The sequence below is a fragment of the Equus asinus genome, chromosome 7 (genome assembly GCF_041296235.1).
Source record: "Equus asinus isolate D_3611 breed Donkey chromosome 7, EquAss-T2T_v2, whole genome shotgun sequence".
NCBI classification, from domain to species: domain Eukaryota; kingdom Metazoa; phylum Chordata; class Mammalia; order Perissodactyla; family Equidae; genus Equus; species Equus asinus.
In genome coordinates, this window is record NC_091796.1 from 55,949,104 (window position 1) to 55,963,264 (window position 14,161).

At 38.6% G+C, this 14,161-nt stretch overlaps 1 protein-coding gene across 50 annotated transcripts in view; it reads right to left on the reverse strand.

Annotated features, from left to right (window-relative positions):
* Nucleotides 1-14,161, reverse strand: part of MPPE1 (metallophosphoesterase 1) — a 69,809-nt gene that overhangs the window by 15,180 nt on the left and 40,468 nt on the right. For 9 of the 50 annotated variants that reach the window (XM_070513453.1, XM_070513444.1, XM_044773513.2 and 6 more), the window contains one exon: nt 1,954-2,110. The exons of 27 other annotated variants lie outside the window; for them this stretch is intronic. The gene's annotated coding sequence lies outside the window, so the exon portion shown is untranslated. Of the gene's footprint in view, nt 1-1,953; nt 2,111-6,564; nt 6,709-14,161 lie in introns of all 50 variants that reach the window. 14 more of the 50 variants (XM_070513441.1, XM_070513433.1, XM_070513451.1 and 11 more) reach the window with 2 other exon arrangements.

Here is a 14,161-nt window from a genome sequence, read left to right on the forward strand (position 1 = left end):
TGAGGTCACCAGGGACTCTATCCACTCCAAGTTACCACCAAAAGGAGCAACTGCATTCCAACCAAAATAATCCTAATAACACAGAAATCATCAGAGACCCACAGCGGTCAAACTACAAGGGTGGAGAGGCTGGACCTGCCCTCGGAGGAGATGGAACAGGGTAAGAGAGAACTTCGCTCCCTCCCCTAGAGAAGGGGATCCCTGCCTTGGGTGAGGGAAGGAGCGAGAGAGGGGCCCGCACATTAGGGGGATCGTCCAGGACTCCCACAGAGTGTGTGGTAGAAACCCTCTAATGAGGGAAAGCTTTCCCATGGGGGAAGCCCAACAAGCCACGACTCAGGAAACCAGGGAGTGAGAACTGATCGGAGTCCAGGTCTGCACAGGAGAGAAAAGGCCCCTCCTCCCCTAACCCATGCTGTGCACTGCCATTGTGGCTGAAGGCAGAGGGCTCAGAACACGTGGCTCTCCACCCCTGCCTAGTGGCACAGGCTGTAACAGCAACCAAATAATAGCATTATGTGCAAAAATCACTCCTCTAACATCCAGCAATTTATAAAAGCTCCAGACCACAAGGAAAACAATAAAAGCACAGAAGTATGTACTGAGGACTTGGAAATAGGTAAACTAAGTAAAAATGACTTTAGAATAGCTATCATCAAAAAACTCAATGAGGTAAAGGGAAATATAGAGAAACAAGTCAACGAGTGCTGGAGTTACTTCATAAAAGAGATTGAAACTATAAAGAAGAACCAATCAGAAATACTACAGATGAAAAATACAATGGATCAGACAAAACAGAATACGGACTCCCTGAATGCCCATGTAGACACCATAGAAGAGGAAATTAGCATGATCGAAGATAGACAGGTGGAATGGCTCCAGACAGAGGAAGAAAGAGAACTAAGAATTTAAAAAACTGAAGAAAATCTCTGAGAAATAGCTGACTCAATGAGAAAATGCAACTTAAGAATCATCGGATTCTTTAAGTTGAGGGCGTAGAAAAGGAAAATGGAGCAGAAAGTGTGGTCAACGACATAATAGCAGAGAACTTCCCAAATCTAGATATTGAGAGAGAAATATGTGTGGAGGTAGCTTTCAGATCTCCTACATTTGTAAATGTAAAAAGACCTCCTCCAAGGCATATAGTAGTAAAAATGGCAAAAATGAATGACAAAGAAAAAATACTCAGGGCAGCAAGACAGAAGAAAATAACCTACAAAGGAACCCCTATCAGACTTTCAGCGGATTTCTCTACAGAAACCTCACACGCTAGGAGAGATTGGAAAGTCATATTCAAAACTTTAAAGGATAAAAATCTTCAGCCAAGAAGACTCTATCCAGCAAAAATATCCTTCAGATATGAGGGAGAACTTAAATCTTTTCCAGACAAACAAAAGCTAAGGGACTTCATAGTCACAAGACCACACCTACAAGAAATCGTCAAGACGGCCCTCATACCAGAAAAAGAAAAGAAGGGAGAAAGGGGTCACAAAATACAGAGTAGGGAGACAAGTAGATAGAACCAGAACAGGATAGCAAGTATTGAACTATAGCACTAGGATAAAAGGAAGGAAAATCACCAAAGTAAAGACAATCTTATCACTCGAACCACAAACTCACAACACAAGTTGGAATAAGAGACGAAAATAATACTTTAGGAGGAGAAGATGAAAGGGACTGAATCAGTTTAGGCAAAGGAAGTAAGAGACCACCAGAAACCAGACTATATTATACACGAGATTCTGAATACCAACTGCAGGGTAGCTACTAAACTAAAACACACAACAGAGACACAAAACATAAATAAGGAAAAAGCTATAAATCCCAGCCAAAGAAATTGCAGAAGTCATTGGGTAGGCTAAAACACACAGGATGAGAAACAAAGGAAACGCAGGGAAACCAGAAAATGAGCGACAGAATGACAGTATTAAGCCCTCATACATCAATACTCACCCTCAATGTAAAAGGATTGAACTCTCCCAAATAAAGACACATATTGGCAAAATGGATTACAAAACAAGATCCAACAATTTGTTGCCTCCAGGAAACACACCTCAGCTCCAAGGACAAACACAGGCTCAAGTGAAGGGGTTGAAGACAACACTCCAAGCTAATAGCAAACAAAAGACAGCAGGTGTCACAATACTTATATCAGACAAAACAGATTTCAAGTTAAGGCAGGTAAAGAGAGACATAGAGGACCAATACATAATGATCAAAGGGACACTTCATCAAGAAAAAATAACGCTTATAAATATCTATGCACCCAACACAGGAGCACCATAGTTCATAAAGCAACTATTAACAAACCTAAAAGAAGATATCAAAAGTAACACAATAATAGTAGGGGACCTCAACGCCCCACTCACATCAATGGACAGATCATCCAGACAGAAAATCAACAGGGAAACAGTGGACCTAAATGAAAATCTAAAACAGTTGGACTTAATAGACATATATAGAACACTTCACCCCAAACCAGCAGAATACACATTCTTCTCAAGTGTGCATGAAACATTCTCAAGGACAGACCATATGTTGGGAAACAAGGCAAGCCTCTACAAATTTAAGAAAAATTGAAATAATAACAAGCATCTTCTCCAATCATAATGCTATAAAGCTAGAAATTAATTACAAGAAAAAAGTTGAGAAAGGCGCAAACATGCAGAGACTATACAATATGCTATTGAACAAGCAATGGGTCATTGAAGAAATTAAAGAAGAAATCAAAAAATACCTGGAGACAAATGAAAATGATACATGCCATATCAACTCACATGGGATACAGCAAAAGCTGTATTAAGAGGGAAATTCATCGCAACACAGGCAAATCTTAACAAACAAAAAAAATCCCAAATCAGCGATCTTAAACTACATCTAATTGAATTAGAGAAAGAAGAACAAACAAAGCCCAAAGTCAGCAGAAGGAGAGAAATAATAAAAATCAGAGCAGAAATAAATGCTATTGAAACAAAAAAGGCAGTAGAAAGGATCAATGAAACAAAGAGCTGATTCTTTGAGAAGATAAATAAAGTTGACAAACCCCTAGCCAGACTTACAAAGAAAAAAAGAGAGAAAGCTCAAATAAACAAAATCAGAAATGAAAGAGGAGAAATAACAAAAGACTCTGCAGAAATACAACGGATTATAAGAGAATACTACACAAAACTATATGCCAACAGAGTGGATAACCTAGAGGAAATGGATTAATTCTTGGATTCCTACAATCTCCCAAAGCTTAGTGAAGAAGAAGCAGACAATTTGAACAGACCAATCAAAAGGAAAGAGATTGAAATAGCAATCAAAAGCATCCCAAAGAATAAAACCCCAGGACCAGATGGCTTCCCTGGGGAATTCTACAAAACTTTCAGAGAGGATTTAATACCTATCCTTTTCAAGCTATTCCAACACTTAGGGAGGATGGAACACTTCCTAACACATTCTATGAGGCCAACATCACGCTGATACCAAAGCTTGACAAGGACAGCACGAGAAAGGAGAACTACAGGCCAATATCGCTGATGAACATAGATGCAAAAATTCTCAACAAAATTTTGGCAACCAGAATTCAGCAATTCATCAAAAGGATCATACATCATGATCAAATGGGATTCATGCCAGGGACACAGGGATGGTTCAACATTTGCAAATCAATCAACATGATACACCACATCAACAAACTGAGAAATAAAAACCACATGATCATCTCAATAGATGCAGAGAAAGCATTTGACAAGATCCAACAGCCATTTATGACAAAAAAATCTGAACAAAATGGGGATAGAAGGGAACCACCTCAACATAATAAAGGCCATATATGACAAACCCATGGCCAACATCATACTCAATGGGCAAAAACTGAGCGCCATCCCCCTGAAAACAGGAATGAGCCAAGGATGCCCTCTATCACCACTCTTATTTAACCTAGTACTGGAGGTTATGGCCAGAGCAGTTAGGCAAGAGAAAGGAATAAAAGGAATCCAAATAGGGAGCGAAGAAGTGAAACTCTTGCTGTTTGCAGATGACATGATCTTATATATAGAAAACCCCAAAGAATCCATTGGAAAACTTTTAGAAATAATCAACAACTACGGCAAAGTTGCAGGGTATAAGATCAATGTACATAAATCAGTAGCATTTCTATACTCTAATAATGAACTAACAGAAAAAGAGCTCAAGAGCACAATACCATTCACAATCGCAACAAAAAGAATAAAATACCTCGGGGTGAATTTAACTAAGGAAGTGAAAGACCTATAGGATGAAAACTACAAGGCTTTTCTGAAAGAAATGGATGACGACATAAAGAGATGGAAAGACATTCCCTGTACATTGATTGGAAGAATAAAGATAGTTAAAACGTCCATTCTACCTAAAGCAATCTACACATTCAATGCCATCCCAATCAGAATCCCAATGACATTCTTTACAGAAATAGAACAAAGAATCCTAAAATTCATATGGGGTAACAAAAGACCCCGAATTGCTAGAGCAATCCTGAGAAAAAAGAACAAAGCTGGAGGCATTACAATCCCTGACTTCAAAACATACTACAAAGCTACAGTAATCAAAACAGCACGGTACTGGTACAAAAACACGTGCACAGATCAATGGAACAGAATTGAAAGCCCAGAAATAAAACCACACATCTATGGACACCTAATCTTCAAAGAAAGGAGATGAGGGCATACAATGGAGAAAAGAAAGTCTTTTCAAGAAATGGTGCTGGGAAAACTGGAAAGCCACATGTAAAAGAATGAAAATTGACCATTGTTTTTCACCATTCACCAAAATAAACTCAAAATGGATCAAAGACCTACAGGTAAGACCTGAAACCATAAGGCTTCTAGAAGAAAATGTAGGCAGTACACTCTTTGACATCAGCATCAAAAGTATCTTTTCAGACACCATGTCTTCTCAGACAAGGGAAACAATAGAAAGAATAAACAAATTGGACGTCATCAGATTAAAGAGCTTCTTCAAGGCAACAGAAAACAGGATTGAAACAAAAAAACAACCCACTAACTGGGAAAAAATATTTGCAAGTCATACATCCAACAAAGGCTTAATATCCATAATATATAAAGAACTCTGACAACTCAACAACAAAAAAATCAAACAACCAATCAAAAATGGATGGGAGAGGGGCTGGCCCCGTGGCCGAGTGGTTAAGTTCGCGCGCTCCGCTGCAGGCGGCCCAGTGTTTCGTCGGTTCGAATCCTGGGCGCGGACATGGCGCTGCTCGTCGGACCACGCTGGGGCAGCGTCCCACATGCCACAGCTGGAGGAACCCACAGCGGAGAATACACAACTATGTACCGGGGGGCTTTGGGGAGAAAAAGGAAAAAATAAAATCTTAAAAAAAAAAAAAAAAAAAAAATGGATGGGAGACATGAACAGACATCTCTCCAAAGAAGATATACGGATGGCCAATAGGCACATGAAAAGATGTTCATCATTGCTGATCATCAGGGAAATGCAAATCAAAACTACACTAAGATATCACCTTACACCCATTAAAATGACAAAAATAACCAAAACAAATAGTAACAAATATTGAAGAAGTTGTGGAGAAAAAGGAACCCTCACTGTTGGTGGGATTGCAAACTGGTGGAGCCACTATGGAAAACAGTATGGAGATCCTCAAAAAATTAAAAATAGAACTACCATACAATCCAGCTATCCCACTACTGGGTATCTATCCAAAGAGCTTGAAATCAGGAATTCCAAAAGTCCCATGCACCCCTATGTTCATTGCAGCATTATTTACAATAGCCAAGACATGGAAGCAACCTAAGCGCTCATCAACAGATGATTGGATAAAGAAGATGTGGTATATATATATATACAATGGAATACTACTCAGCCATAAAAAAGAACAAAATCATCCCATTTGCAACAACATGGATGGATCTTGAGGGAATTATGTTAGTGAAATAAGCCAGATAGAGAAGGACAATCTCTGTATGACTCCACTCATATGAGGAATTTAAAAATGCAGACAAAGAGAACAGATTAGTGGCTACTGGGGGAAAGGTGGGGTGGGGGTGGGCACAAAGGTGAAGGAGTGAACCTACAACACGACTGACAAACGATAATGTACAACTGAAATTTCACAAGATTGTAACCCATCATCAACTCAATAAAAATAAAATAAATAAATAAGTAAATAAAAATAGTAAGATGGCTCCAGAGAATGAGAAGACAAGCCCCAGACTGGGAGAAAATATTTGCAAAAGACACATCTAATAAGCAGCTGTTATCCAACTTATACAAAGAACTCTTAAAATGCAGTAAGAAAACATACAATCCCATTCAAAAATGGGCAAAAGTTAGAGAGTAAATGTAAGCATTCTCATCACAAAAAAATAAATAAATAAAGATAACTATGTGAGGCGATGGATGTATCAACTTGATTATGAGAATCATTTCATAATGTACCCTTATATCAAATCATCATGTTGTACACTCTAAAAATATATACTTTTATTTGTCAATTATACCTCAACATAGCTATGGGAAAAAATTAGGAATTAAAAATGTGCCAAATATCTTAATAGAGACCTTGCTAAAGAAGTATATTGGCAGGGCTGGCCTGGTGGTGTAGTGGTTAAGTTTGTGCACTCCGCTTCAGCAGCCCAGGGTTTGCAGGTTCAGATCCTGGGTGTGGACCTAGCATCACTTGTCAAGCCATGCTGTGGTGGCGTCCTAATGAAATAGAGGAGGATTGGCACAGATGTTAGCTCAGCAACAGTCTTCCTCACAAACACAAAAAAGAAGTATATTGGCAAATAAGCATATGAAAAGATGCTCCACATCATATGACACCGGGGAAATGCAAATTAAAACAATGAGATACCACTACACACCTATTAGAATGGCCAAAATCCAGAACACTGACAACATCAAATGTTTGCAAAAATGTGGAACAACAGGAACTCTCATTCATTGCTGGTGGGAAGGCAAAATGGTATAGGTACTTTGGAAGACAGTTTGACAGCTTCTTACAATTGAAACATACTTTTACCCTATAATCCAGCAATTGTGTTGCTTGGTATTTACCCAAACGAATTTAAAACATATGTCTACACAAAAACCTGCCCACAGATGTTTATAGCAGCTTTACTCATAATTGCCCAAACTTGGAAGCAATCAAGGTGTACTTCAGTAGGTGAAAGGATGAATAAACTGTGGCACATCCTGACAGTGGAATATAATTCAGTGCTAAAAAGAAATGAGCTATCAAGCCATGAAAAGACATGGAAGAACCTTAAATGCATAATACTAAGTGAAAGAAGCCAATCTGAGAAGGCTACATAATAAGATTCCTTCTATATGACATTCTGGAAAAGGTAAAACTATGCAGACGGTAAAAAAAGAGCAGAGGTTGCCAGGGGTTGCTGGGGAGGAAGGTAGGAACAAACAGATGGAGCACAGGGGATATTTATGGCAGTGAAAATACTCTGAATGATATTGAAATGGTGGATACATGTCATTATACGTTGTTAAAACCCATAGAATGTACAGCATCAACAGTGGACTTCATGTAAACCAAGGACTTTGGGTGATCACGATGTGTCACTGTAGACTCATCAATTGTAACAAATATATCACTCTGCTGAAGGATGTTGATAACAGAGGAGGTCATGCTACATGGGGATGGGGATTATATGAGAACTCTCTGTACGTTCTGTTAAAACTGCTCTTAAAAAATAGTCTATTCAAAAATTGGCAAGGAGGTGACGGAGTGAGCTCTTCCCTTGGACTCTCTCCTCTAAAACACAACCAAAAGGACATTCATACACCAACAGAGGACACATATACAACACAAAAGACGTTTGTGAGACCCACGCAGCCATATGTCTGAAGGTGGTGACGGGGCTGGATCCTCTGGAGGAAATGGAAGCTGACCAGCAGGAGCTCCTCGGAGGGAGAGGGGCCACAGCTGGGGGAGGTGTGCAGCTGGGGAGAGGGGCCCTGACCTCACCTGGCGCTCCAGTCCCATGACTGCTGGAGCATGGTGCAGAGAGACAAGGGCTGGCTGGGGGAGGTGTGCAGCTAAGGAGAGGTGCCCTGCCCTCGCCTGGTGGCCCAGGCCCATGATCACCTACAGCACGATGCAGAGAGAGAAGCAGTGGCTGGTGGAGCCCTGTGAGTGCCCAGAGCACCATGCAGAGAGAGAGGCAGCGGTTGGGGGAGGCAAGCAGGTGTAAGAAAGCACCCCTTCCCTCACCTGGCACTCCAATCCTGTGATCACACAGAAAGAGAAGTGGAGGTTTGGGGAAGCTCAGGTGCAAGAAAGCACCCCTACCCCTGCCCAGTGCTCCAGATCTGCCATCAGACAGAGCATCACACAGTGAGGAAGCAGTCAGTGGCTGGAGCTGGGGAGGCCCTGATCGTGCTGGGTCCAGAGTACACAGTGCCTGATCCCCAAGCAGTGGAGGCACATGGCAGGAGCAACCAGATAATAACACCATGTGGAGGCAAAAATCCACATCATCAAGCAGAATGACAAAGTATATTAAATGTTCAGACCAGAGGGAAAATGACAAGTACCCAGAAACCAACCCTGAAGACACAGAAATCCATAATCTAAATGACAAAGAATTCAAAACAGGTATCATAAAAAAACTCAACTAGTTACAAGAAAACACAGAAAGACAAATTAATGAATTCAGGAGCTTCTTCACAAAAGAGATTGAAACTATAAAGAAGAACCAATCAGAATTGTTGGAGATGAAAAACACAATGGATGAGATAAAGAAAAACATGTACTCGCTAAACAACAGAACTGACAATACAGAGGACCGAATTAGCACTTTAGAGGATAATAATATAGAAATGCTTCAGAGGAAGGAGAAGAGAGAACTAAGACTAAAAAGAAATGAAGAAGCTCTCGGAGAAATATCTGACTCAATTAAGGAAAAGCAACATAAGGATCATAGATATTCCAGAGGGGGACGAGAAGGAGAATGGAGCAGAAAGCTTGTTCAAAGAAATAATGGCAGAGAATTTCCCAAACCTGGAGAAGGGAGATGGAAATCCACGTGAAAGAGGCTACCAGAACTCCCAACTATGTTAATGCAAAAAGACTTCCTGCAAAACTATATATACATATAGTAGTAGCTGGTAAAACACAATGACAAAGAAAAAATATTAAGGGCAGTAAGGAAGAAAAGAATAACTTACAAAGGAATCCCTAGCAGGCTTTCTGTGGATTTCTCAACAGAAACCTTATAGGCTAGGGGAGAGTGGAATGATGTATTCAAAATCCTGAAAGACAAAAACTTTCAGCCAAGAATACTCTATCCAGCGAAAATCTCCTTCAGATATGACGGAGAAATAAAAACTTTCCCAGATAAGCAAAAGGTAAGGGAGTTCATCACCACAAGACCCTCCTCTACAAGAAATCCTCAAGAAGGCCATTATACCTGAAAGAAAAAAAAACCAAACAGGAAAGTGGCTCCAAAGCCCTGAGCAAGGAGATGAATAGGTAGGTAATAATCAGAAAATGGTAGCTCTCTATCAATCAGGTTGGTAAACACTTAACTTTTACATCAAGGATAAAGAAAAAGAAAACACCAAAATAAAAATTATCTCATCATTTTAACCACAAACTCACAACACAAGATGGAATAAGATATGACAAAAATACCTTAGAAAGGGAAGAGGAAAGGGATAGAATCAGTATAGCCTAAGGAAATAAGAGGCAATCAGAAAATGGACTGTCACATCTTCAAGACTTTTTATATGAACCTAATGGTAAGCACTAAACAAATAATTAGAACAGAGACATATACGATAAACAAGGAGAAAATGAAGAAAACCAACATAGAAAACTATCTAATCAAGTCAGTAGTCTGAAATAACATGGGACGAGAAATAAAGGAAATGCAGAAGAAGAGGAAAATGTGGGATAAGATGGCAGTATTAAGCCCTCATATATCAATAATCACTCTAAATGTAAATGGATTGAATTCTCCAATCAAAAGACACAGAGTGGCAGGATGGACTAAAGAACAAGATCCAGCAACATGCTGCCTCCAGGAAACACATCTCAGCTCTAAAGATAAACATGGGCTCAGAGGAAAGAGATGGAAGACAATGCTCCAAGCTAATGGCCAACAAAAGAAAGCAGGCATTGCCATATTTATATTAGACAAAGTAGAGTTCAAGATAAAACAGGTACAGAGAGACATAGGCAGTATATAATGATAAAAGAGACTCTCTACCAAGAAGACATGACACTTATAAACATATATGCACCCAACACAGGAGCACCAAAGTACATAAAGCAACTATTAACAAACCTAAAAGGAGATATTACCAATAACACAATAATAGTAGGGAACCTCAATATCCCACTTACACAATGGATAGATCATCCAGACAAAAAGTCAACAAGGAGATAGTGGAATTAAATGAAAAACCAGACCAGATGAACTTAATAGATATAGAGAGAGCACTCCATCCAAAACCAGCAGCATACATATTCTTCTCAAGCACACATGGAACGTTCTCCAGGACAGACCATATATTGGGAAACAAGGCAAAGCTCAATAAGTTGAAGAAGTTTGAAATCATATCTACTGTCTTTTCAGACCATAATGCTATGAAACTAGAAATCAACTACAAGAAAAAAGCTGCGAAAGGAACAAAACTGTGCAGACTAAACAACATGCTACTGAACAACCAATGGGTTGTCAAAGAAATAAAGGGAGAGATCAAAAAATATCTGGAGACAAATGAGAATGAAAACACCATACCAACTCATATGGGATGCAGTAAAAGTGGTCCCAAGAGGGCAATTTACAGCAATATTGGCCCATGTTAACAAACAAGAAAAACCTCAAATAAACAATCTTAAACTATACCTAACAGAATAAGAAAAGAAGAACAAACAAAGTCCAAAGTCAGCAGAAGGAGGGAAATAATAAAAATTAGAGAAGAAATAAATGAAATTGAAACAAAAAAAGACTGTAGAAAGGATCAATGAAACAAGGAACTGGTTCTTTGAGAAAAAAAAAATTGACAAACCCTTAGCTAGACTCACTAAGAAAAAAAGAGAAGGCTCAAATAAATAAAATTAGAAATGAAAGAGGAGACATTACAATGGATACCATGGAAATACAAAAGATTATAAGAGAATATTATGAAAAACTACATGCCAACAAACTGGACAACCTAGAAGAAATGGGTAAATTCTAGACTCTTACAACCTCTAAAAACTGAATCAAGAAGAAATAGAGAATCTGAATAGGTCAATCACAAGTAAATAGATTGAAAGAGTAATCAAAAAATTCCCCCAAAATAAAGTCCAGGACCAGATGGCTTCTCTGGAGAATTCTACCAAACATTCAAAGATTTATTACCTATTCTTCTCAAACTATTTCAAAAAATTGAGGAAGATGAAAATATTCCTAACACATTCTATGAGGCCAACATCACCCTGATACCAAAGCCAGACAAGGACAACACAAAGAAGGAAAATTAAAGGCCAATAACTCTGATGAACATAGATGCAAAATTCTTCAACAAAATATTGGCAAATCGAATACAGCAACACATTAACAAGATCATACACCATGATCAAGTGGGATTCATACCAGGGACACAGGGATGGTTCAACATCTGCAAATCAATCAACGTGATACACATTAACAAAATAAGGAACAAAAATCACATGATGATCTCCATAGATGCAGAGAAAGCATTTGACAAGATCCAACATCCATTCATGATAAAAACTCGAAATAAAATGGGTACAGAAGGAAAGTACCTCAGCATGGTAAGGCCATATATGACAAACCCACAGCTAACATCATACTCTGAGGAAGACTGAAAGCCATCCCCCTGAGAACAGGAACAAGACAAGGGTGCTCACTCTTGTCACTCTTATTCAACATAGTACTAGAGGTTTTGGCCAGAGCAATTAGGCAAGAAAAAGAAATAAAAGGAATCCAAACAGGCAATGAAGAAGTGAAACTCTCACTATTTGCAGATGACATGATTTTTTACACAGAAAACCCTAAAGAATCCATCGGAAAACTATTAGAAATAATCAACAAATACAGCAAAGTTGCAGGGTACAAATTCAACTTACAAAAATCAGTAGCATTTCTATACTCTAATAACAAACTAACAGAACAAGAACTGAAGAATACAATCCTATTTACAATTACAACAAAAAGAATAAAATATCTAGGAATAAATTTAACCAAGGAGGTGAAAGACCTATACAAGGAAAACTATGAGACATTACTGAAAGAAATCTATAACGACATATGAACTGGAAAGATATTCCATGCACAAGGATTGGAAGAATAAACATAGTTAAAATGTCCATACTACCTAAAGCAATCTACAGATTCAGTGCAATCTCAATCAGAATCCCAATGACATTCTTCACAGAAATAGAACAAAGAATCTTAAAATTCATATGGGGCAACAAAAGACCCCCAATAGCCAAAGCAATCCTGAGAAACAAGAACAAAGCTGGTGGCATTGCATTCCCTGACTTCAAAATATACTACAAAGCTATAGTTATCACAACATCATGGTATTGATACAAGAACAGGCACACAGATCAATGGAACAGAAGTGAAAGCCCATAAATAAAACCACACATCTATGGGCAGCTAATTTTTGATAAAGGAGCCAAGAACACACAATGGAGAAGGAAAAGCCTCTTCAATAAATGGTGCTGGGAAAACTGGACAGCCACATGCAAAAGAATGAAAGTAGACCATTATCTTTCTCCATACACTAAAATAGACTCAAAATGGACCAAAGACTTGAAGGTAAAACCTGAAACCATAAAACTTCTGGAAGAAAACATAAGCAGTACACTCTTTGACATCAGACTTAAAAGGATCTTTTCAAATACCATGTCTACTCAGACAAAGGAAACAAAAGACAAAATAAACAAGTGGGACTTTGTCAAACTAAACAACTTCTGGAAGGCAAAGGAAACCAAGATCAAAATGAAAAAACAACCCACCAAATGGGAGAAAATATTTGCAAATCATATAGCAAATAAGGGGTTAGTCTCCATAATATATAAAGAACTCACACAAATGAACTACAAAAAAAACAAACAACTCAATCAAAAAGCGGGCAGAGGATATGAACAGACATTTTTCCAAAGAAGATGTATACATGGCCAATAGGCCCATGAAAAGATGCTCAACATCACTAATCATCAGGGAAATGCAAATCAAAACTACTCTTAGATATCATCTTAGGCCTGTTAGAATGGCTATAATCACCAAGACAAAAAACAACAAATGTTGGAGAGGTTGCAGAAAAAAGGGAACCCTCATCCCCTGCTGGTAGGAATGCAAACTGGTGCAGACACTTTGGAAAACAGTATGGAGACTTCTCAAAAAATTAAAAATAGAATTACCATATGAGCCAGCCATCTCACTACTGAGTATTTATCCAAAGAACTTGAAATCAACAATACAAAGAGCCTTATGCACCCCTGTGTTCACTGCAGCATTATTCACAATAGCCAAGATGTGGAAGCAACCCAAGTGCCCATCGACTGATGACTGGATAAAGAAGATGTGGTGTATATATACAATGGAATACTACTCAGCCATAAAAAATGACGAAATTCTCCTTTGCAACCACGTGGATGGACCTTGAGGGTATTACATTAAGTGAAATGAGCCAGACAGAGAAAGACAAACACCATATGATTTCACTCATATGTGGAATATAAACAAACTTATGAACAAGGAGAATAATTTAGTCATTACCAGGGGGAAGCAGGGTGGAGGGTGGGCACAAGGGGTGAAGGGGCACACTTATATGGTGCATGACAAATATTAATGTACAACTGAAATTTCACAATGTTATAAGCTATTATGACCACAATAAAAATAAAAATTTTTAAAAATTGGCGAGATGGTCAATTTTATGTGTATTTTACCACAATTAAATTTTTTTTTAATTTAAAGCAATGAAATTCTGATACACGATACAGCATGGATGAACCCTGAGGATATTATGCCAGACACAGAACGACAAATACCATGAGATTCCACCTATATAAGGGACCTGTAGTCAAATTCATAGAGAGAGAAAGTAGAAGGGTGGATGCCGGGGGCTGGGGACTTATTATTTAATGGATATCGAGTTTCAGTTCGGGAATAGG